At 42.6% G+C, this 26,496-nt stretch overlaps 1 protein-coding gene across 1 annotated transcript in view; it reads left to right on the plus strand.

Moving 5' to 3' along the window:
• KCNJ6 (potassium inwardly rectifying channel subfamily J member 6) overlaps positions 1–26,496 on the plus strand; it is a 151,937-nt gene that overhangs the window by 22,962 nt on the left and 102,479 nt on the right. The window lies entirely within an intron of this gene.

Below are 26,496 nucleotides of genomic sequence, written 5' to 3' on the forward strand. Positions count from 1 at the left end.
ATGGCAAGGAAAATAAATGTTGTAAAATTAAAATGCAAATTGCAGGACCTGCATTTGTGCCCACGTGCCTGTGTGTGAGAATTTGGAGGGACAGAAAATTCCATGGTTTGGGTTTGCAGGAGTCACCTCACCCTGGCAGGGAGGAGGGGACAGCACAGCCCTGAGGAGTGCAGAGGTGTTCAAACAGCTGCTGGGGAGAGGATTCCAGCTGTTCCACATCTTCTGGGCACAGCACTGTGATACAATTCCAAAATTCATGTTTCATAGTGTGGGTGAGTCCATCAGAGTGCATGGAGGAGACAGGGCACTCATGAGATACACTGAAGGAAAAACAGAGGAAAAATAACCTTAATGACCCCAAGGCTGCAGAATTCCTGCAGCACAACACCCTCAGCTCCACTGCCCTGGTTGATTCCTCACTCCTTGGTGCAATTCCTGTGAATCTGGGGGAAGGGAGTGCTGCCACCCTGCTCCCCCAAACAGATCATCCCCCTCAATTAAAAAACAAGCAATGCACCCCTGAGGGACAAATATTGCACAATCTTTGAATTTTCTGATATTTAACTGAATTAAGGCAAATCTAATAAGTCCAGTTGATGACTAAGATTTTTTTTCTGCTTTTAGAAAGGAAGTGTTTTGTTGTTGCAGGATGTTGAACCCTTATTGTGCACTGCTGCCATGGAAGGTGCATTATAATGGAAATGTAGATGATGCCAGGCCCCAGCATGTGTTTCCAATTAAAATTCTTCATTTTCTGCTAAGATGTTAGAGTATGACCTGATTAGCTCTGCCAGTTATCAGATCTCAGCTTCTGTGACCCCTTATCTTATTCAACAACTGCTGTCTGACTCTGTACATTTGGAGAGGAAAGCACCACATCCCTAAAAGACCAGGGAAGTTTTATGGAGTCCATGAAACCTTCCACAGATAATTTATTGTGGGTCAAGGGCAGCACTTCCAGCTGTTTCCTGTCCCTGAATCTCCCCTGCCTGCCCACACATCTTAATAAGAAATAATTAGCACAGCTCAAACTGCAGTTCACCCTAACAGAGCAAGTCGATGTCTGTTTTTTCAGGTATATAGTAGAATATACTTCAGTAGAATTACCTGCAAATTCTTGAGGCTTGGAACAATAGAAAAGTTCTCTCTTTTCATGCAGGATTCCTCAGTGGTGTTATCAGATGAGGAGCAGCATGAAAGCCCTTTCCTGAGCAGCAGTGTCCTTAGTCAGCAGGAAAAGAGCAGTGTATTATTTATGGAAAGCAGGCAATATGCAATCACAGAGAAAGGGTGCTAGATGAAGTGCCAGATTAAGCCTGAGCTTTGAAAATGTCACACAGAAATAAATATGTCTGTTAGGTCAATTATCAACAATTATCAAAATATTTTTTTTTAATATAAGTTTGACTTTAATTCTAATTTCAACTAGTGGCCATTCATTTTGAATTCTCTGTGAGGTTGGGGATGCCCTGGCACAAAAAACTTGTGGCTGGAAGTGTCCAAGGCCGGGTTGGAGCAGCCTGGGACAGTGGAAAGTGTCCCTGCCCATGACTGGGGTGGGAATGAAATGAAATTTAAAGTCCCTCCCAACCCAAACCATTCTGGGATTCTGGGATTCTACATTCAGGCAGTGTCACAAAAATTCTGTTTTCAAGCACTCCAGCCCCATCAGTCACCTCTCCTCACCTTCCCCAAAGACACACAGACATTTTCAGCATCTTGTTCTGCACCAGCAGCATGAAAGAATAGCTGGAGAGCTGGGGAAGGCAGGAGCAGGTTCTCCAGCTGGGAGAGGGAATGTTTTTAGCACAGAGCTGCATACGCAAGGACCTCGCCTGGAGGTGGGTGTTAACGTCACTTTTTTAAAAGTGACAGTAAAAATGCAGTGCCCATAAAAGCCAGGCCAGATGGATCCCTCCCTGCTTTCACGGGTTGTGCCTCAAATACCACGGTGCATATGGATTCTGGGGGGTGAGGTGGTTTTCTGCTGGGTGAACACGCTGCCAGTCCTTGCAGTGGGTATTGATGACTCCAGGGAGAGCCTGGGAGCTTTCCAAGGCTGGAGATGGGGAGTTTACACTTTATTGACAAAGGTGTCTGTTCTCTGCAGCTCTGTCCTCATGTTTCCCCTGAGCAGGCTCCATGCTTTCAGCTCAGGGAGTCACAGAATCACTGAGCTTGGAAAAGAGCTCCAAGGTCACTGAGCCCAACCTGTGCTCATCCCCACCTTGTCCCCAGCCCAGAGCTCTGAGTCACATCCAGGTGACACCTGCAGGGATGGGCACTGCAAATCTCCCTGGTGTTCTGGTTTGAAGGACAGGTGTCTGCCAATGAAGGCAGGAGCTTCTCTTTGAAATGGAGAATGTAAACCCCCTCCCTCCAAATTATTATTATAATTTTGAAATTAAGGAGCTCTCAGGCAAAGAGATGGGAATTAGGAATAACAGTTCTTTACTAGGAAAATTAAAATAGCAATGCAGTATTACACAGAACAATCCCAGCCCTGCCAGAGTCAGAATCCAAGCTGACACCCGTCAGTCAGTCAGGGTGTTGGCACAGTCCCATTCAATGGTGGCTGCATCCTCCTGCAGGGGCAGATGTGGTTCAGCTGGAGCAGTGCTCCTGGAGAAGGGGCAGTTTCCTCTGAAGCTCCAGGGATGATGTGCAAAGGTCTGGTTTTCCTCTGGAATCCAGTGGGAAGAAGGTTCCTTGGTGTCCAAAATGTCAGTTTTTATCTGGGTAGGAAAGGCTTGGCTGCTCCCCTGGCTGGAGCATCTCCCATGGGATGATGGAATTTTATCAGCCATGCCCTGGGACTCAGTGGCCATTAACAGGAGATATCTCCTGGAGGGAGGATGGGCTGTGGGAAGATAAAGATGATTGCCCAGCTGGTTTAAAGATGGCCCATGAGCAGATAATGTGTGCCAGGAGATCAGGGGCACTGCCCCACCGGGATTTAACAGATGGGGACAGAATTCACATTGCTGGGCACATCAACCCAACACACCTGGGCAGTTCCAACCCCTGAGCTCCCTTTCCATGGGGAAATTCCTGCTGCTGTCACCCTGAGCCTGCCCTGCCCAGCCTGAGGCCGTTCCCTCTCCTCCTGTCCCTGTTCTGGAGCAGAGCCCGACCCCCCTCCCTGCCCCTCCTGTCAGGGAGTTGTGCAGAGCCACAAGGTCCCCCCTGAGCCTCCTTTTCTCCAGCCTGAGCCCCTTCCCAGCTCCCTCAGCCCCTCCAGGGCTCTCTGGAAGTGAGAAGCCCAGAACTGGACACATGGAGAACATTCACTCCACCCAGTGAAAGGGAGGAAGACTTGTTCTAACCAGAAAGTTAAATTTCCATGTTGGGCTCCTATCTGGGTACCTTTTCTACCAATTAAAGGAGGCAGACACCTCCTGTGCCATCTTTGGGAACTTTTCATCCCAATTTCCTGTAGTGACAGACAGGGTGAACCAGTAGAGCTTTAACTTAAGGGGTGGCTGAAACCCAACAGGTGAGAAGTGAAAAAAAACCATCAGCCTATATATTGCAATGTCCATTTTGAGTTATATCTGAAATTATTTGTTTCAGTGCAGTTTAGAGTACACTCACCTCTGCTTTTCCAAACCTTTTTGTGCAATAATCCTCACTCCTGGAGTGACCTTTGCAGAGCTGTGTGGGATTCAGATTTGCACTCTGCTGGAACTTTCCAGATTGAGCTGCACTCCAAACACCCACAGGCTTGCACCAGGAGTTTTAGGCTCATAAGGCTCAAAGTTACTTCTCAAAATACAATAACAGAACCAGTATCACCCCCTTGATTTTATAGATTAATCTGCTTTGAGCTTAAATCTGGATCCAGGTGCCCTTTAGTCAGCAGCTCTTTCCAGCAAGGTTGTTGTAACTGGAATTAGAAGATTTGAAAAAGCAGGTAATTAATGTGCTAGCTGTGGGAGGGAACAAACAAAAGGAAAACAAAAGGAGCTGTGGATTTCTGTGAAACCATGAAAGGGAAAAAAAAAATCCCACTTTTTTATTTTACCTTAGGCTGGTTCGTGTTTCAATAACAGAAAAGAAAAAAAGAGACAGGAATGTGCAAGGTTCTGCCTTCAGACTCCTGCTGAGCAATAATGGAAGTATAACTAATTAAGGGCCTGATCAAGGTCCCGTTGAAGCCAAGAGAAAGCTTCCCACTGGTTGCAAATGGCTTTGGATCAGCTCTGAGTGTGTGGAGTGTAAATATGACTGCATTAAAAACATGGGCTGCTCTCAGCCAGGGCTGGCTGAAGGATGCTGCCCTGCCAGAGCTGCTCTGGAGCAAAGCCAGAGTTATTACTTCAAATTAAAGGGATAAATGGAAGCTCTTCTTGATCTGAGAAGGATAAAGGGATGAAATGGCAGAGAGAGGGCTTGGGGAAAGCTGGGCTGAGCCATTCTCGTGCTGCTCCTGACGCTGGTGGGAGAAGGAGAAGAAATGAGAATTTCCCTCTTTTCATGATACCTGGAGCATCCAGTTCTGGGCTCCTCAGTCCCAAAAATACATAAATTTACTGGGAAGAGTCCAGGGAAGGAATTGGAACTTCTCTTCCCTGAGGAAAGGCTGGAGAAGAGAAACTCAGAGAGGGTTTGTCAGAGTCTACAAACACCTGAAAAAATGGGTGCCCTAGGTGCTTTTCACAACCTGAAACACAGGAGGCTCTGTCTGGATAGCAGGAAACATTTTTTTTTTACTCTGAGGGACACTGGGGACTTCCACAGGTTGCCCAGAGGAGGTTGGGGAAGTGCATATGGCATTTATTTTATAACTTCTTTATCTCACAGTCCTGAGATAAGGGAGTTTATCACCTGGTTCGGTGATAAACTGTTTGCAGAGAACAGGAAATCCATAATTGCATTGAATATCAGCCCTTGGGTTCCACAAGTGCTTTCTTTTTGATTCCTGTGTCATTTGTAGGACATTAGCTTAGTTCTGATGGAATAAATATTCTCCTCAGCCTCCTGCTGACCTCCACCACAGTCTGTGCTGTTCCTGAGGTCACTCCAAAAAGGCTGTGACTGATCTGACTGCAGGAGATGAGACATTGATATCACAGGAAAAATAAAAAATAAAGCCTAATTTGAAAGGTTATTCAAAATGGGAGCATGAGGAATGGAACCTCTGATTTCCAGAGCTCTGCTCCTGGCTTTTCACATTTTTTTTTAAAGTGTGAATTCAAACTGTCCAGGGTCCTGCCTGCCCGAGCAGCTTTTGGGGCCACCACACACAAAACATAAATAAATCAAAGCCTACCCTTGCAACATCTGTTTACTGCCTTGTATTCTGAGCCAGCACATTAGAGAAGAAACGAGGTAATGTGTTAACACACAGTTAAAAAGAGAAAAAAAAAAAAAAAAAAAAAAAAAAAAAAAAGGCTCACTCATCCATAAGCAAAAATCACAGAGCACGATTCACTCTGGTCTTGGTTCTGCAAGCAGCAAGAAAACTGACACGTGAGAAACCACCCAGGCTGAAAAATGCTGTAGCAATCCTAAGCTGCAAAATGCATGTTCTATTCCCACAAAAAGGGGATTAGTAGGCAGGAGACAAGGATTTGTCAGAATTATTTATCAAGTTACTGCACAAGTTAGTTTAAAGTCATGGACTCTGCCAAGTCTTTAAACCCTCTTCAGCCTGACTAGAAGGAGGAAGTTAAATTAGGAGAGAGTGGTGCAATGGCAAATAATTTAAAGCCCTGGAATGCTGGAGCTCCACATGCCAGGCAAATCAGATGTAATCCTCCTGTTTTAATCAAAATAAAAGAATGCCCTCAGCTCCAGCTAGAAAACAACACAAGAGCACAAGCTGGGAAAAAATCAATCCCAATGAGCAATAAAAGAAAAACCAGAACCAGAAGTCAATCTGCACCATTATTATTATTATTATTATTATTATTATTATTATTATTATTATTATTATTATTATTATTATTATTATTATTATTATATTCTTTAATCTACAGATTGGTCCATGAATGGCACATCTGAATCCCAAACCTGCCTTATAAACCAGCACTGTGTGCAGGAGACTGAGCTGACCACAACAGGAAAATAAATGTGACCAAAAATTCCAAGCAGAGGAAATCACTGATTTTAGATTATCTTTGAATTTGTGGGTATTTCCTCCTGCCTTAAATTCGTTCAGGTTCATTTCTTAGGTATTATTTTAATAGCTTTTGTTTTCAGCCAATGATTTATTGATAGGTGATTCTGATAATTAATCCTTTATTTCTTGAAAAATAAATAAGCAAGCCAAAAATGCAAAATCTAGAGAAGTGAGAGTAAAAATCTTAAAAAAGAGAAAACCAGCAAAAGTCTCTAGAACAAAAAGGAAGAGATTTTCCCCTTTGCAGACAAGAAGCAATTTGTATTATGAGGGGAATGCATCATACCAAAGTAAAGTATCTGTCTCACTTTGCAGAGTAATTTACTCTCCTAGGCTGAAAAAATCTGCACATAAAACACTCCTGAATATGATGTCACCATCCATGTCTAACTCCTTCCTTCAAAGACAAAAGAACTTTAAAAAAAATTATAAAACACCATGAATTCCTAAAAAAAACCCAAACAAACAAACAACCAAAAAAAAAAAAACAAAACCCAAAAAAACCCCTAAAAAATTAATTTACCAATTTGATCTCCCCAAAGAAAAGATAGGAAAACTGCAAAAAGTTTCTCTTCAGACACTTATAATTCTATTTTTTTTTTAATAACATTAACTAAACTTTCCAGACGAGTTCCAGCACTGTGGTTCTCTCTGCATTCAAAAATATAAAATAATTTGGATTTTTCATACCACCACCATGATTAGAAAATGGATACAAGATTTTTTTGGCAGGAAAGACAGGTCTCAGTGCAATTGTCTTTGGACTGGAGGTCAAAAATACTCCCTCCCCCACCCCAAAATTTGGAGAAGTGTAGGTCCCTATTTTATCCAAATTGAATGGTTTGTCCATAGTCCCAGTCAGTTCATTTATTTTTAGACACAATTGGAAACCTTGGGGCTCTCATGGAAAAGCTCTATGGATTGGTTTCTATTCCAGATATATCTGTTCAGATATTTGGCTTGGAGCCTGAAGAGAGGACTTTGGGGCAAAAATCAAACGGGTATTTCAAAGGCCCATTTTACTTCTGAAGTCTCTGATTAGTAGGAAGCATTGCTGGCATTTGCTACAATTAAATTTTAATTTATCCAGCTCAGAAAAATAAAAAAATCAATGTTTTAACTTAATGATTTTTTGCCAACAAGCAAGAAAAATGCAGGACACAGTGTTGGGTAATTGATAAGGAATGTTGAGCACAGGAATTCAATTTTCCTAATCTACACTGCAGTGTGATAACAAAGGACATTTGTCAAGGCTGTATCATCATTTTATTGGCTGTTTTTGCACCTGTTAGAGGTGTGACAATGTGCTGACAGATCTCTCCTAGCAGGACACCCTGGGACAGACACATCCTCTCTAATAAATTCCATAATATGACACCTCACCTCACTTGGGATACATGAAGTTGCCACAGAGGTGATAAATTTTCCTTCAACTCCAGCAGTAATTTCCACTAAAATGTGAAGTATTATCAGCCAAGTACAGAGATCTTCAGGTAAATACAGCCCTTAGAATAAAATAAGTTACACAGAGAGAGCAACAAAAGCCTAAAAACCTCTCAAAACACATTTCAAACTCATTTTTCAGCACTGCCAGTGCACACTTGGTGTTGTTCACAGCATAGATTAAAGGTCTTGCTTTGAAAAATTAGTGTTTTAGTACTAACAGGAGTAGCAATACAACATTTTCATGGTTCTTATACACTATAATTTAGAGCCACAGTTGTTTTTTGAGGTGTTTAGGTGCCAAAATAAGTAGATGTGTCCCACAAGGTGCTTTCAGAGCTGGCTGGACATGGACTCCCATTTTATTTCAGAGTGCCAGCACCTGCCTGGGTGAATTTTCCACCAGTTTCCATCTGTGCTGCAAGCAGATCAATGATTTTTATAATTTGCACAGCGCTCACCAGGCTGGCAGGGTGTGAAAGAACAGCCAAAAGAAACCACAAATAGAAGGTAAAAGGAGGTGCCTTTTCCAATCACAGTTAAACCAAAGTAACTTTCTTCTGAGCAGCCTTGAAGGAGTTAAATAATTCACAAGGATTGGGGTGAATGAATTCCCTGCAGGAAGCTCAGCAATTCTCCCAAAAAGAGATTGGGCATCTTGGTGGGTTATTAAAAAAATAAAAAAAGTGGTAAAAGGTAATAGAGGCCACAAAATCTCCCCTGTCTCACCTCTCAATTTCCCCTCCTGATAGACTGTACACAAATTAACAGCTTTTTATGTCTTTCAAGGGTGTTTATTTCTGGCAAGGACACAGACTTTTCTGTCAAGGTTTGCAGAACATTTTGTTCTGCACCACGTATGCACATGCTGCTGGATCCCATTCCTATTATATATTCAAACAGCACACAGAAGATTGTCATCACACAATCTGTCTGGAGCTGTCCTGATGAGCAGAAAAAGTCCAAATTGATGGGAAAAAAAATAATTCACCCTTTATAATTTTGATGCAGAATCAGCTGGATGGTCTTTGTGCACAGTGTGGGGTAAAATACTGAGGTGTGTTCCCTGCCTCTCCTCATCCATTCCTTCATCCATCTGCACCTGCTTTCCATAATTTCAAAATTTAAAATAATTTTCATAATTTCCATCATTTAAAATGGGTTTTCTCATTTTAGGACCATCTATCCATAATGGAAGTATTCTATCAACTCAAACCCTCTAAATAATTCCAGTGGTGTTCCAGCAGCTGCTGAATGAAGGTGTGCAATTCCTGTCCTGGCTGCAGAGGTTTTGCACCATTGCTGACTAAATCCATAAATTATTACTTGCCCAAATCTGTAAGTAAGGCTGGCAAACAAGGGTTTGTCAAGGGTTTTAGACCACCATTAATTTGGTTTAGCCAAAAATGCTACAGGCATTGTAGCCAGCAGCAGATCACCCCAGGAAGTACCAAAGGAACTTAAAACAAGGAATTTACACTTTTGCAGAAGAAGGGAGAAAATAGCAGTCAATTAAGTTCTGAAAGGGATTAATGAATTAATGCCTTTTTTACATCAGGTTGGTGCTATCATTCTACTACTGAACAGCTTGACATGGAGATGGATAAAATGAAAAATCAAGCTCATTTTTCCATGGGTGATGTAAATTCTGAGAGGCATCTATTAAAAATTTTTAAAAAACCCCCAAACAAACCAATGACCCAAACCATTCTGATCAGGACAGTTACACAAGGAGTTATTCCTATCACATCTAGAGTAATGAGGATGTAACTTTGTAGTAACAAAATGAGAAACACAAAAAGCTGCACAGCCACAGGAAGCTGTGCAAGCAAAGCTCCTTGCAAAACATTTCCACAGAAATAATTCCTTGATTAAAAAATTCAGCCCAGGCCTAAAAATTTACAACTTAACCAAATACACCAAAGACAACTTTTCTTCTAGAGCTGAAACTGGGCCCTGGGGTAAGTTCATTGATTATCACAACCCACTGAGACCTTCAGGGAAGCTCCTGAAATTTAATGAATCACAGAACTTTCACCATTTGAGCCCCTGGAGCTGAATATTCTCCACCATTTGTGGGTAATTTTTTTGGAGTAGCAGAAGGCACAAACTCTTGTGGAACTGTCCCATGTGAATCCTCCCCTGCTTAACAGCAATGGCTCCTTCTCTGTTGCCAATTTTTCAGTAAAATTCCAATAAATTAATATGGTTGGAACCTTCAACCATGCTGATAAATGGGGTTGAAACTGATTTTCAAATTGTAGAAATGCTGCTGGAAGGGGTAAAAAAAAATGACACCACATTCACAACAGACTTGTTGCAGTATGAAAACAGAATAAAAAGATAGCCCCAAGGTTATTTATAAATATATTGCATTTCAAAATGTTTAAATTTAAAACACAGAAGTTAGCAAACAAAATTATTGCCATTAATATGTCCAAACATGAGAGATAGGACCTTTTTTTTTTTCAGTCCCATCAAATACAAATCTTTGTTGTAATGACACCATTAAACTGCAAAGAAGAACTCACCAGTTTAAATTTTCCTTCAGCACTGCCCGATAAGACCAATGATTCATCCATCCAAGTGCCTGTGTTTTGGCTGGGGGAAAAAAAAACAAACTAAAAAAGAGGGAAAAAAAGTGTTCCTTGGATGCACATGTCCACGTAATCCACTTGAAAGTGCACATTACCTCATTCTGGAGTGATTTCATTCAGGTCTCCTCCATATCAAGCTGTTTTCATACTCTTCCATCAAAGGACTGTCACTGTAAGGCTCAGTGTGGATGGTTCTGACACCCCTTTAGGGCCCCCTTGGAACTTTCTCCCCTAAGATAAGAAATCCTTCCTTAGGAGACTCATGCTAGACAAATGTTCACCCCCTGTAGACACCCATGTTATCTTTTAGAGTTTTTATTGGTCTTTATCTCTTTTAACTAATTGGTCACTTTCTATCTAAAACCTTAAAGTAATTGGATAGCTTTCAGCTTATAACTCTATTGGTCACTTTTCAAGCCACCTCAACCCTATAAAACCCCTTTGATATTCTGTGTATTCGGATTTGCTGTTGGACCCCTTCGTAGAAATAAAGTTGCTTACAGAATTTCTGTTCAGCTCTCCGAGATTTCTTTCTCTTGCTGGCTAAGAGAGTGCTGCAAGCAGCTGAAATCACAAAAAAGCTGATGGTCTAAGCCTAGGCTTTGCTTGCATTGAATACAGCAACACTGTGAGGTTACAAACTCCAGTGCTCAGGGCACCAACTTATTGGGTAATCAAAATAAGCAAGCAGCTAATAGCTGCTAAAAAAGGTTATTTATTGCAGAAGCACATGAGTCTCCAAGGCACTGTCACAGACATCAAAGTCCATGCTAAGTTTAGTTTAGAGTCCCAAGTTAAAGCAGAAGCTGTTCCTGAAGGTCCCAGTGGGGCTGGTGCTGCTCCGATCTTCTCCTCGGGTGTTGGCAGCTGGAAAAAGCAATGGCAGCAAAGCAGAAAGGCCAGAAAGGCAAAAGGCACCAACTCTCCCCAGTTCTAACTCTTACATAGGATTTTTCCAACAAGCTAAGGTGCAAGCTTGGACTACCACTTCTTAATCTATTAGAAAATTTTTAAAAATTTATAATTTTTAACAAGCTATGTTACGTATAAACTATGCATACACTCTATATTGTACTATCTAAAAAATGTCAGCAATATTCTTACTAGAGCTCTCTTATGACTAAGCCTTGTCTACAGCTGTGGGCCTGGAGCCTCCTGCTGAAGATATCAGTGTGTTCAACCTTCACTAGAACTCGCTCTGCTGCTGTGGAATCCAAACCTTTCACTTACTAAAAGCATTAGAGCTCATACTAAAAGTTACTGACTTACTTCTACTTAAACATCTGCTTTATGTGTGAGTGGCTTAATGTACTTCAATCCATCCAAAGGCTTTAATTCAATCCCTGCAAGGGGATTCAGAGAATCCCCTAATTCACTGACTCCAGCACAACACGACTCCTCTTCCAAGCAGCAAGAAGAGCAATTTCTTGAAAAGCCATGGCATTTATATAAGGGAGATGGTGAAAAAACAAAGTAGAAAAGGCTCATTGGTCCAAGAAGGCAACACCTCTTTGAAAACATGCTTTGTGCAAAATATCACAGACACTCACACTGCTCTGTGGTCAACACCAGGTGTCTCTCTGTGTTTTCTTTCTTCCTTCCTTTGTTTTGTCTCTGAGAAAGATCCCCAGCCTGGGAAAGATCCGAGCTGGAGCTGAGAAAAGTCAACATCCTGGAAAAAAGCCAGATTAGGTTTCTCCACCTTCAGCCACAAGACTGGAAGCATTTGGGACCTTCAAGGTCTAAAGTGAAACAGCAAAAGCTGATTTTTCCTGTCTCCCTCCCACATCACAGCACCAGTGTCCAGTCTGCTGAGATGGGTCTGAGCAGGAGGGACCTCTCACACTGAGCATCTCCCAAAAATTCCTGCCCAGGCCCCAAACTCAGAGCTATGGAAACAGCTTCTGTGCAGGCTGGGTGGCTGCTGCAGGAGATGCCAAAATTATCAGAGCTGGAAGAGCCCCTCAGGATCCCCCAGTGCCACCCCAGTGCCACCAGCATCACCCAACCCTGTCCCCAAGGCCACATCCAGCCTGTCCTGAGCACTCCCCCAGACAGTGACTGCAAACCTCCCTGGGCAGCTCATCCCAATCCTGACCACTCTGCCAGGGACATTTTCTTTCCCAGTCTCCACCCTGAGCCTGCCCTGCTGCCATTTGAGGCCATTTCCTCTCCTCCTTTCCCTGCCCCTCCTGTCAGGGAGTTGTGCAGAGCCACAAGGTCCCCCCTGAGCCTCCTTTTCTCCAGCCTGAGCTGCTGAGCACAGAATGCCAAATTCTGATGTTTCTTCCCACAGAGAACAGCCCCACTCTGTGGTGGCACAAAGTTCCCCTCAATGGGGCTCTGTTGTGAGGAGTCCAAAATTTTGGCTCACTAAAATCAGCAGCAGGAGCAGCAAGAAGGAGAAGTGAGGGAAAAGCTGTAAATTTCAAATCCAACACATCCTGTAGGTCAGAGACCTTCAGATTCAGTGAACACCAAAGAAATCAAATTTAAATAATGATTTAAATCCATACACAGAGAAAGTTGCATTTGCTTGTGGATCTACCAAGAAAGGGGACAGAGGGGACACAGGGTGACAGAAATCCCTGGGTGATGATTTGTGGCTCTTCTGAATTTCTCTGATCTAGCTCAGATGGCCACCAGGACTTGAAAAATTCTACATTTTATACCCATAACATCTGTAATAAAGGATGTGCTGCATTGTGCCTGGCAGTATGAAAAAAGGACTTAAAATTGTAATAATAAAGGATGTGCTGAAGAATTCATTGAAGGATCTTAAATCAAGATAGATTTTATTCACCAAAACTGTGCTGTGGGCTGTTCCTCTTCTCCATCAAGGAAAAGTTAATTACAAACTTCTGGGGTTAAATATTCTCTGTACATTTTCTGGAGTGTGAAGTGATAAATCCAGTAGTTGTTGACTGCTGTTAATTATGTGTTGGAGCATGCCAAAGTAATTTTCTGGGCCAGTTTAGTAATAAGTCAATAATTTCTGTCTCCTTGAATCTAAAATTTCCCCAAAGAAGTGATTTTGGAAATGAGGTTACCTTATGGAAAAAAGCAAAATAGAAATCAGAAAAAAACCCACCAACAAAAAACCCTCAAAGGAACCATTCCTAAGTAGAAAAATTAAAATTATCCAGAGGTGTTAGAGGTCTCATTCCTGTCTGATAATGAAAAATTTGTCTTTCAGAGACCTGAGCAGCAGGAAACAAAAGGAAATTACCCTCTGACAGTTTTCTTTGTAGACAAAGAATTGGTAGCTCCTAATGGGCAGGTGTCCCCATTAGAATAAAACATTAATTAATGGCCTGGCTGGCTCAGCTGGGGAAAACATGGCTAAATGAGCATGGAAACTGGAGTGCCTTCTGGGATGGTAATTGTCTGTCCCCACATTTATGGTAATTTGGGATGTGATTTTCCATTTGGATCCAAATCACTGAAAGGCTCTGGTTGTTGGGACAACACACAGGGATAATGATTCTAATAAAACACTCAGGGCCTGATTTCTAAAGAAATCAGCACCATTACTGGGATGTGGGAACTTTTGGTGGCTTGGAAAATTTTGGACTCATCATAATTTTAATGTAAAAACTGCCAAGAAGGAATTATGTGAAAGCCACAAAGTGTTGATGACTGTGGGCACAATGAAGAGCAACACCAAATTTTAAATGAACAATTTTGATAAAAACTAGAATACAGGGAAATGTGAGAGGGGAAAAGTTTTGTCTCCTTTCATTTTACACAAAGAAGAAAAAGAAAAAAAAAGCAGCAATAAATTATTTTTCTGGGAGTTACATCAGCAACTTCGTTCGGACATAGATACAAAAATAAAAATTAAAAGTGAATGATAAGGTTTCTAGATAATTTGAATTTTTTACCAGGACAGATTGTACAAAAGAATGGAAGGATATGGAAAGGGCAGGTGAGATTAAACCAGGTCCTCAGAAGGGTTGGATGAAACCTTTCAAGGGACACCTCCCACTGTCCCAGGCTGCTCCAGCCCCAATGTCCAACCTGGAACTGAACATTCCAGGGATCCAGGGGCAGCCACAGCTGCTCTGGGAATTCCATCCCAGCCCCTCCCAGGGAACAATTCCTAATTCCCAATATCCCACCCAGCCCTGCCCTCTGGCAGTGGGAGCCATTCCCTGTGTCCTGTCCCTCCATTCCCTGTGTCTGTCCCTCCATTCCCTGTGTCTGTCCCTCCATTCCCTGTGTCCTGTCCCTCCATTCCCTGTGTCTGTCCCTCCATTCCCTGTGTCCTGTCCCTCCATTCCCTGTGTCTGTCCCTCCATTCCCTGTGTCCTGTCCCTCCAGCCCTTGGCAATTGTCTCTCTCCATGTTTCCTGCAGCTCCTTCAGGCCCTGCAAGGCCACCCTGAGCTCAGCCCAAAGCTTCTCCTGTGCAGGTGAACAATCCCAGCTGTGCCAGCCTTTCCTCCCAGCAGAGCTGCTCCATCCCTCTGCTCATCCTGGTGTTGCTCATCTTGTTCCTTCCATATTTTTGCTATGAAACCTTTAGTAGCCAAGTTTCACACCAGCATCAAATTAATAGCAATTAATTACCAAAGTGAAAATCATCCTGGTCTGAGGAATTGCATCATCAGGTTTGATTTCAGAGGGTGGACAGGAAAATAGAGACATCTTATTATTAATAAAGTCAGAAAATGAGATTTATCTTCAGTGGAATGCAAACCAAGGTAGTCACTTTAATTTGGGGCTTTTCAAGCAGCAGAGAAGAGCCTGGGAGGAATTTGGAGCTGCAAGCCCTGGCCCTGCACTGAGACATCTCTGTCCAGACTGAGCCTTGCCATGGTCTGGACACATCCAGCAGAGCTCCATGAAGGTGGATAGTGGTTCTGCCTACACATAATTTCACAGCCAGAGTGTACCTGCCTGTGTTGGATCACATTCCCCAGGTTCTGCAGCTGAAATTCTGCTGGAAGATATGGTAAAAAAAGGGAAAGAGGTGAAAAATTCTCCATAAAGCTGCACATCCAGGCTTTGCAAAGCCAAACAAGCTGTTCCATGGAATGGTTAGGGAAGCCTGGAACTGATCTCTTCTAGTACAAATGCCTAGAAGCAGAGCTTTGAGTTTTTCAAAACAAACAAGAAGGAATGTTAATTAAAAGGCATCAAGGAATGGCAAAATATCTTACCTAAATATTGCTCCTGTTTTCAGTGAGTAAAGATTAATTTACCCTTAAATCACACAGAGTTTTCTGAAGTGTTAAACATTTGAGAATTATGCAGCAGACATTAAAATCAAGTCAAGCTGCAAAACTCAGGAGATTTTTGTGCATCACTTCCAGTCTGCAGAGTGGTATGTTAATAGGACAGCATGAGAACTGTCAGGTGCTTATCTATTTATTAACCAGGTTTGCACACAACTGAATGAATTCTGAGCATAATCTAGAAGGAGGAGAAAAGACATCATTACAATAGGAAATAAGAAGGATTTTTAAAAATGGAGAAACAAATTAAATACTTCTTCTGATTGCATTGACCCTTGGTTAAAATTTCACAAACCAGCTCTTAGGAAATACACTTGTAATTCTGAGTAGTACTGAGCTCCCTCATAACTGTAAAATGCAGGAGCCAGTGGAGCTTATACTGGGTTTGGGTTTGCATGGGAAGGTTTTGGTGCCAGGGGAGCTGCAGGGGTGGCTGCTCTGAGGAGCTGCCAGAAGCCTCCCCCATCTCTGTTGTCTGCAATGGAATAAAATGCTTTATCTCCATTTCAGCACATCATTTTTCCCTTTATAAGCTTACAGCTATGAATATTTTATCATTATTAACACTCCATAATTGATTAAAAGCAGCAGCAGTGGCCAGGCCTGTGAGCTGACCTTTAACCACTGGCATTATCCATTATTTTGGAGGTGTTTATAAACTCAGGAAGGAGTGGAGCTAGCACAGTTTGAAGCATCTCCATTGCAGGGCACTGTATCTAAAGCACATTCTGCACAGGGGAAGTGCCAGCAGCTGCCTGAAGAACACACAGATTTGCTGTGCCCAACGTGTAAATCTTTGGTCTGACTCACCCAGAGCTTGTCTGGAAATTCCAGTTAAAATATATCCCTAAAATATATCCTTAAAACATATCCTTAAAGCATATCCCAATCCCCCAGACATGCCACACATACAAAACCTGCTGAGGTGAAGAGCTGCAGGAACAACCAGAACAAGGCTGCTGCAGAATAATTGACTTGTTGACAGGGACTGTGCTTCCTGAGGCTCCTTGGGGATCTCCAGGCAGCCTCTCACTGTGCTGAGCTGGCATTCCTGGCAGGGAGCAGCCCCTGGGGCTGGTTTGGGCAACAAATGTGGATTCTGTCTCTATCCTGAGCTGATGGAAAGCAGGAGCCTCCTGCAGCAGCCACAGCTTGGTCAGAACACTAGGAGAGAATTAATTTCACCCTGCCCTGCTTTTTTGTTAGTGGAATCTCACATTTTTCTGCTATTTACAATAAAATTCATCCATATCTATGATATAATAATTATATATACTGTATATCAGCATTCAGGTGTGACCCCACCTGCAGAGCTGCCCCAGCCCTGTCCCAGCCCAGGGAGGAGCTGGAGCTGCTGCAGAGCCCAGAGGAGCAGCAGGATGAGCAGAGGGATGGAGCAGCTCTGCTGGGAGGAAAGGCTGGCACAGCTGGGATTGTTCACCTGCACAGGAGAAGCTTTGGGCTGAGCTCAGGGTGGCCTTGCAGGGCCTGAAGGAGCTGCAGGAAACATGGAGAGAGACAATTGCCAAGGGCTGGAGGGACAGACACAGGGAATGGAGGGACAGACACAGGGAATGGAGGGACAGACACAGGGAATGGAGGGACAGGACACAGGGAATGGAGGGACAGACACAGGGAATGGAGGGACAGACACAGGGAATGGCTTCACAGTAGAGTTTGATGGGATATTGGGAATTGGGAATTGTTCCCTGGGAGGGGTGGGATGGAATTCCCAGAGCAGCTGTGGCTGCCCCTGGATCCCTGGAATGTTCAGTTCCAGGTTGGACACTGGGACTGGAGCAGCCTGGGACAGTGGGAGGTGTCCCTGCCATGGCAGGGGGGTAGAACAAGATGATCTTTAAGGTCCCTTCCAACCCAACCCAGCCCAACCCATTCTGTGATTCTGAGACAATTTCTTGCACACACTAATTACTAAAATATCTCCAGAGTCTGAAGTGAGGAGGTGATGCTGTGACAGGGCTGGGGGTTCAGGCAGTGCAGCCCCTGCCCCCAGGCTGTGCAGGCTGTTTTAGGGAGGATTATCCCACGTGTGGGACTGGGGCAGGGGGGATGATGCTCCTTCCACACCTGCTCCTCTGGGAAGTGTGGGAGTGTGAAGAGAGGCAGGGGAGAGGTGAGGGATAAAGTTAGATGGAGAGAAAAGGAAAGAGAGACTGTTTTAGGAAAGGTTGGGTGAGACAAGAGAGAAGGAAATTAAGAGGCTGAAGGTGGGGGAGAGGAGAACAGGAGGTGAGGGGTGGGAACAAACCTTTGGCATGGCACAAGGAGCACAGTGACTCCAGGATTTTGGGGAGAGGGGTCTCACACCCCCTGTCTGATCCATTTAAAACATATTTAGTCACACTGAATCAGCTCCATCCATCCATCCATCCATCCATCTATCCATCCATCCATCATCCATCCATCCATCATCCATCCATCCATCATCCATCCATCATCCATCCATCATCCATCCATCATCCATCCATTCATCCATCCATCCATCCATCATCCATCCATCCATCCATCCATCCATCCATCCATCCATCTATCATCCATCCATCCATCCATCCATCCATCCATCATATCCACAAATATCAACATTTGCACTGTTTCTGCTCAGATCCTGTTATTGCCTTCATTAGCTCTGAAAAGTTAATGGTGAAGGTAAACCAAAAGCTGCTTTACCTCAGCATTTCTCTTTTTTATTATTTTTTCAGTTTGGCCCAAAAAGATCTGTGCAAGCAACCAAAAATTTGATTTTCTTTCAGGGAGTAGTAAATGGGAGGTATTTTCAGGTATTTTTCAGCAGGACAGGGAGTTATTATCATTATTAGCATTTTTTGCATTAATCTGACATGTTGCTTGTTCTTTTCCAATATCTCATTGCTTTTGAAGATTTTTTTTTTTTTTTTTTTTTTTTTTTTTTTTGAGATAGATTTAACAACAAAAGGCTGCTAAAATTGGAAACTATGTGAGACACTTTGGTATTATTCAATTGGAGCCAAACCTGACACTGCAGGCAGTTCTTGTTTAAGAAATTTCATTGAGGGAACATGATCACAGCACAAAACAAAGAAAAATGTCAGTTCCCCTTGTTCTGTGTTCATCATTTAAGTCTCACAAGGTACCTGAGGAAATAGGTTCATGTTTGAGATGTTTGATCTGCTCTGTGCAGTTATGAGTTATTTTTATAATGCATCAAGGCAAGTAATAAACAAGACATCTTTTATTAGATCATTATTCTCTTAAATAGTTTAAATAATGGTTTCTAGATTAGTTCAGGCAATGCTTCTATTTGCATTTTTCACTGGGAATTCTCGGTCTGTAAATATTCTTAAAGTGATTCTTATTGAAATCTGGAATTTAATGCTACAAGAATACAAGCAACTAGTTGAGATTTTCCCTTTGGGGGGCACAGAAGCAATGAGCCCATGAAAAACCCTACATATGCATTATTAACAGCTGAAAAGATTGGATAAGCATTTTTAAGTCTCTTTTCTACAGAGAATCCCCTCTTTTGAGTTTCTACCAACTCCTTTTTTAAAACAGGGTAGCTGCTGTAAGGTAACTCACATTCCTCCTGTTACAATTCAGAATATATTAATGATTTATGCCCTGAAAAGAAAAACAGCAGTTTCTTCAGAGTTTGATCCAAAGGGCTTTGCATTGGTAAGAACATTTCCTCTGAAAACAGAGCTTTTCACCAAGCATTAACTGCACCCAGCCACCCCACCTGCAGCCTGCACATTTATTTCCATGGCAGAGCATACATGAGATTATCCACTCTGCCTTGAAGACCTTTTGCTGAGATGTAATTTATGCTGCTTTGTCCAAGCCTAAGTAAAAAGCTTTCAAACCTCCTCTAGTGTAGCATCCCTGGCTCACTTTGTTGCCAGGATATTCTCCTTGATTTCCAGGGTGAGCTTGCACTTGCTTATATTTCACAGGGCAGGCAGGAAATGCTCAGTGTAAGACTGGAATTCTCCACTGCAATTACCTGCACCCATAATTTGTCAGAACATCCAAGCTGAGCTTCTCAAAAGCAGCTGGTTGGCTGCAAAACACAGGAGTGGAAGCTCTCATGGTGCTCACTCAGCCCAACTCGTTGTCTTGGAATAAATGCATTTTCACTGGAATCAGAGGGAATCAAACAAATCTTCTGACTCTCTGTGGGATCTTTGTAGTGGGAGAGGAAAATTCAGATGTTAGAGTTCACCCTCTGGAGTGAAGGAACTAAGAAAATATAGCTGCCTTTAAGCATGTAATCACACCACAACGTTGCTTTGCTCCCACTTTTGTATCCTGTAGATACCCAAATTTATTTATTTTATCAGCCTAAGCCAGAATTGCTGCTAAAATAATCTGCATCTTCTGCCACTGTCACCACTGTGGGTTAAGGATGTTTAAATTCCTGCAGCTCTGAGGTTTCACTGCCAAAGGCAGGATTTTTTAATAAGTTTTCAGTTTCTTGTTCTCTGCAGTAGAATTTTATAGTCTAAAATTGTGAAGTTCTTCAGGTTAAGTAAAACTGAAAACCTGAGACTTGCTACAGCTTAGATCTTACTTCAAATGTCAAAACCATAAAGTCTGTCTCTCTCTCTCTTTTTTTATAGATATGAATATTCTCTCTCCTGCAAGTGCTCATATTTTTTTCCTCCTTATCTTGTTCAAATTATATTTTATTTATTTATGGCCTGGTAGATACAAGAGCATCAAAAACTGTTCTTGTTTACTGCACAGCAGACAACAACCATTTATCTGCTGATTCTGCTCCTAAAAGGATTTCTTATACTCAGAACCACCACACCATCCCCACTGTTCAATATGTGAATATTTGTTCCTCCTACTTAGAGAATAACACTGAATTTGCAGTGGGTTTAACCCAAAATTCTGTGAGCTTTGTCCCTTGAGTCTGAGGGGACCTGACAAGCTCCTCTAGAACTGCTGCTTGATTTTCTGCCTGGAAAAAAACAGAGATTTTTTTTTTTCCATACATATTTCACAGACCAAGTGTGAACGATGAGTAAGTTCACCAAAAATTATGAGAAATGTAGAAAAAAAAACCCCTTCAATCCTAGAACCCAGGGAAATAAATTCAATTCCTCCTGCTGCTAATGCAAATTTCCTTCATGTAAGACATCTTAGAGCTCCTGAGAGTGTTTTATGAGGTCTGAACACATTAATGAGCCCAGCTCACCCCTGCTGCTCCATAACCCAAGTGAACCCAGCTCAGGCACTCCCTCCTTGAACTCTGCTCACTCCATCTATTCAAATATTGTATTTTAAGCTCATTCCAGCTGATGCAAATTGAAATCACCTCTTGTGCCAAGCACAGGATATTCCTATAAAATACATTCTGAGCCATTCAAGTGCAGGGATCACTGCAAGGGAGTGCAGATTAGTGCTCAGCTTTGAGGTTGAGGATGAAGCCAATTTGCTGGGGATCACACAGTGCTGGGTCCTGCACTAAATTCTCTTTATAGGCCCTGCCCCAACATTTAATTCTGGAAAACCAGGGAAAAAAAAAAAAAAAAGCCCTTGGGACCAAGCTCCTTTCTTGGGACAGGCAAGACAGAAAAAAATTAACAAAATATGCATTATTTCTTATTTTGGGACAGGGAGGCAGGAAAAGGAGCTCCCACAGGCTTAGGCAGGCCTTGCATAAAGCTTGAATTCTAGTGATAGTAAAACAATGCAATAACACAGAGAAACTCATTCAGAGCCTCAGAGATGGGCTATTAAGCTATTTTTTCCTTTGTTGGATATGTTTGCAGATAGAAATGGAAGTTCCTACGGCGTTTTTCCAAAGGAAGAGCTCCAACTCTTTCCAACAATCCCTCCCCACCTACAATGAGCCTTTTTTTTGAGAGCTGAGTATAAGCTGTAGCTGGAATGAATAGCACATAATGAGAGCTGCATTTGCCTGCCCAGCATCACCCCAGAACCTGTGTCTAATTCATTACTGCAGAGCAGTTGGAGATGTCACCAGGAGGAAAGACACTCCACAAAATTAAATTCTATTATTCCCTCTTAATAATGTTTCGAACATGAAACCGTTTTCATGTAGTTTGAAAAGTAATTGAAGACATCCCAAGATAGATTACTCCAAGCTAAAATTTCCAAAAAGGTTCTTCTTTGCTTCTTGCTCATTGAATTTTGTACTTAGTGATTGAGGAGCTATTGCCTTCAAGGATGTGTCAATTGAATTACCAGGGATTTGCTGCTTCAGAAGTAAGAAATCTTCATAAAATGATGTGTAATGGATATAATGGATGTGAGTTCTGATCCACAGCTGGTGAAATGCTGATAGAAATTTTAGCCAAAGTTCTGGATTACTTCAGGAGGACAAGAGATGTTTTAGCCATGCAGGAAACAACAAAAAAAAAACCTCCCCTGAAGGATGTGCTGGCTTTCAGAGGGACCTTGACAGGTTGGAGAGATGGGCAGAGAATACAAATACAGTGTCCTGCACCTGGGAATAAATAACTGCAGGCACAGCACAGGCTGGGGGTGACCTGCTGGAGAAGGATGTGGGAGTCCTGAGGGGCACTGAGCTGTCCCTGAGCCAGCAGAGTGTCCAGGGGTGTCCTGAGGGCACTGGGATGAGCATCCCCACAGCCAGGGGTGACCCTGCCCCTGTGCCAGCCCTGGAGGCTCCTCTGGGTGCTGAGCCCAGCTCTGGCTGCTCAGCACAGCAGGGACAGGAGCTCCTGGGGCTGAGCAAGGGCCTGGAGCATCTCCGTGCCCAGGAAAGGCTGAGGGAGCTGGGGCTGCTCAGCTGGAGAGGAGCCAGAGAGAGGGGCTCAGCCCTGGCTGTCCCTGTCTGTCTGTCTGTCTGTCTGTCCCTGTGCAGGGAGGGCAGAGCAGTCCCAGGCTCTGCTCCAGGCCCCAGCAATGGCCCCAGAGCCAGGGGCAGGGGCTGAGCCCAGCAATTCCCCCTGCACAGGAGGCACAACTTCTGCCCTGGGCAGGGAGCAGAGAGGGGCTGGAGTCTCCTCCCTGGGGATATTCCAGAATATTCACCTGGACACAGCCCTGTGCTGTGGGAGCAGGGAGGTGGCACCAGTGACCCTCTGTGTCCCTTCCAGCCTGACCCAGTCTGTGACCCTGTGAAAATAAATATAATGATCTCATTAATTAGTGCCAGATGAAGCCAACAGCCACTGGAGAGGGATTTTTCAGGATGTGCCCTTGTCCTTCCATTAGAAAAATCACAAGGAATGTGTCCACTGTCTTGTCCAAGAACATTTCATTACGAGACAAGTGACCTAGGAACTCAATGCTTTGATTCCCATCTGGAATTTGGTTCCATCTTCTCCTGCTTGACATTGAAAATGTTATTTTTGTGCTGCCTGGTTGGCACTCCTGATGCCTTGTACCCCTCTGACAGAACCATGGCAGACTGCAGCACAGGATGTCAAACAAGGAGAGTTTTTATCCAAAAGTGCCTGATTTTCTTTGGCTGAGAAGGAAAAGAGTGACATGAAGGCCACTCTTTCTTTGTTACCCCTTTAAACTCATAAATGTTTCCACAGCATGATAATAATTTGAGATTAAATTCAGTGCAAGGCAGGACGTCACAGCCTCAGATATTGTAGGACTGGGCAGCCACTCTTTTGTCTGAAGGAAAAAGATAGAAAGGAAATAGTTAAAAAAAAAAATAAAACAACTACATTAGAAAATGACACTTTGCATCTTCTTTTTTACACCCTGAGCTGAATGAAAGATCTCACAAACAATGCAAAAAGTACAAAGCAGCATTTTAAACCCCCCTTTTTGCTAGTTGAAGTTATCATGCTCCACTTAATTTAAATCTCACACATCCCTCCTTGCACCACAACATCACTTTGGAAAGTGCACATCACTGCAAGTATGAAAAGCAGAATCTGGTGCTTTTTAGGCACCCAGGAAGTCAGTAACCATGAGAGAGCCATTCACACACAACAGGAGCAGGGTCTGGCTCTGAGCTTGTGGAAGGTTTGGGTTCTTCACCTCAGAGCAGGCACTGGATTCCAAATTCCCTGCAGAAGTCACTCCATGCTACACAGCCATGAAAAAACCTGAAATATGAGCATCAGGAGAGATAAAAAATGAGCCCTGCTTCTCTTGATGTGTATTCTGAGGTGGCAATTCTTGTTTACCCAGTAATCTCCAGAGGAAACACAACCACAGGCAGCCTTTAGAGCAGCTCCTGTCCTGAAATGAAACGTGGTGTTGTTTGCTTTTTTTCATCTTGTTTCATTTTGTTGTTTGCTTTTTTTGTTTTTATTTTTTTTATTTTTTTTTTTTAAGGCAGGAAATATCACAGTGCTGTCAGTCTGTGTTCAAACTCACATCTGCTAAAATCAGGAACAAAAGTGTGTTTTAATGTTTGATTCTCCCCCAAGTTAATCTGCTAGAACTCATTCTGTCAGAGACCATGGAATTCCTTCTTTTTCTGCCATCAAAAAACAAATTTCTTAGAGGTGTTCTAGCTCCCTTAAAATATTCCATTTTGAAGAAACAGATGAGTGGAAAAATTTTACTAATTTCCAGACCTTCATGGTGCACATCCTCATGATCATTAGAGGTAGGGAAAAGAACAAAATTTTATATAATTATTTAATAGAGTTTTAAACTCATTGATAAGAGTACTAAAAGCTTTTTATTTTCAATAAAAATATCTGAAAATTAAATGCAATTTTAAAAAATTTTAATATTCAAAAATGACATGCAAACAAACATCCTTTTATCTACTAAAGAAGGAAGACCAGAACTTCAGTAGTCCTGGGTATTTCTTTTAAGAAAAGTAAAATACACTCTAAAAACTTCTAAATTTGTCCTTAGATATTAATTTAATACTTATACTTTAAAATGAAATGGCATTCAAGTCTCCTTTGTCATGAGACTTCATCATTAGTAAAATGTATTTAATAATAAGCAAGAGCAAAGTAATAATATTTAATATCAATTTGTTATTAGTCTAATAAATCCAGCCCTCCATGTTCAGGATTGGAATTGATCTTTCCCAACTGTTCACTCCTGATAAAGTCTGAGTTCTGTAGCACAAGGAGGTGTTTTAAGGTCACAATATAAATCACCACAGACACAAATTCCTGATGGTTTTCAGAGTGCTGTACTTTCCTTTGATGATTAATGCCATGCAAAAAAAAAAAATACTTTCATAGAGGATTTTTTTTTTCTGTAAAAAATTACACTCTTGCGCTACTTCTTTCTTCCTTCTTTTCTTTTTTACCTTTCATAGCCAAGCATGAATCTGATGCAGGATGCTACATTATCAGCATGGCTTAGGGCATTGTCCTCCCTCAGATCCAGGACATAACCTTAAACCTTTCTTTTCATAAAAAATGCTCTCAGGGGTGTATGAATGCAGTTCTGTAGCATTATCTGCTTGTTTCATGAATGCCAATGGGTCCTATTACTGTGACACTTCAGCCTTTTTTTTTTTTTTTTAACAGTAGAAGTCCAACTTTCACATGGTAAAAGGTTTGGAATTTGGGGTTTTAAAACATAGCAATAGGTGTGGGACAAGATGGAGGATTTTGGCTGCTGTCTTTTTTGGTGTTCATCTTCCTTTTTCTTCATGGTTTCAGGCAGTTTCTGGTTGGTCGGTCAGTGTCACACTGAGGGTCACAGGAATTTGGTTATTGGGTTAAAAGGATAAATAATATAGGTGTTAATTCTCTATTGGACTGTTTAGCTTTAAGAGATCTTGTAGCAGCTGGATCTGTCTCCATTTTTTGCTCACTTTTAGCAGGTAGCTGGAAGTGCTGCTGGACTTTCTGTGCTTTTGATAAGATTTAATAAACAACCAAGCCTGAACATGAGAAAATCCATTTCCTTCATGCATTTTTTAATCCTGGCTCTGAGTGAAGGCAGAAGAGACTGAGACAAAGCACTAATTAAGTGGTGCAAAACTCCACCCTTGTTACAGCAGGGGCTGCCCAGGGAGCTTTGCAGTGCCCATCCCTGGAGCTGTCCCAGGAAATCACTGGGGATGGGTCACAGGTTGGACTCGATGACCTTGGAGCTCTTTTCCAGCCTCAGGGATCCTGGGATTCTAAGGCAGAGGTGGGCAGACTTCAGCCCCTCTGGATTAGAAATGATCCTGCTGTGGGATAAAGCAGGGGGGTGTCCCTTGCCTGGCACCCCTGCAGCAGGGTCACACCCAAATTAGCTGGGAAATCACATTTTCCTGCCCAATAACACCTGGCAGGGACCATTCTCAGCCTGTGCCTTCCCCCAGTGCTGCTTTTAGCACACAAACAGAGATGTCACCGTGCTGACTCCTGTCCCCAGCCACTCCAGCAGCCACTGAAGGTCACTCTGCCCAAAAACCTGCACCTTGTCCCAGAGCTGAGACAGGGAGCATCTGTCTGGGTCTGCTGCCCATTAAAGTCTTATTTTTTGTGGCTATTCTCTCCTTCACTGAGGTTTTTTTGGGGAAAAAAGAGGAGCAGAGATCTGCTCACCCATGGTCCAGGAGAGTCACTCAGAGCCTTGGCTCAGGTGGGAGGTCACCAGAGGGGTCACAACAGCCCCACCACATCCTCTGCAAGCCCCTCAGATGGAGTTTCAAGGGCTTTGCAGTTTTCTTCCAGCCCAAACTTCACCTCTGAAATCAGGAGATTGGGCCCAGCCTCCACTGTTCTGGTTGAGCTGTGCTATGAAATATTGGATTTTCACCAAATTCAAGGGCTCTTGAGTGACCAAGCCTCAGTCTTGGCTACAGCAGCTACAAATGTCTGAAATGAAATTAAAAAAAAAAAAAGAAATTAAAAAAAAAAATGCAAGGAACAAGAGACAAAAACACCAGCAGCTTTGACTCAGTTCATCTCAGTGTCAGCCCAGTGCCACACCACACACTCCAGCTCCCATATGAAATCTATTTATTCCCAAATAAGTGCTTTTTCCCTGCAGTGTAAGTGGTTTGTGGGTTGCTCTTTTGTCAGGAAGGCCTAACACACTGGAGTATTTTAGCAGAGAGTGAAAAACAGAGGAGGGTTTCCTCCTCCGTTATCACTTTGATTGAAAAATTTCAATTTCTCCAGCTAGACACACACAAATAAATATATACAAGCTTCACACTT

This window comes from Oenanthe melanoleuca, chromosome 1 (genome assembly GCF_029582105.1).
Source record: "Oenanthe melanoleuca isolate GR-GAL-2019-014 chromosome 1, OMel1.0, whole genome shotgun sequence".
In the NCBI taxonomy this organism is placed as follows: domain Eukaryota; kingdom Metazoa; phylum Chordata; class Aves; order Passeriformes; family Muscicapidae; genus Oenanthe; species Oenanthe melanoleuca.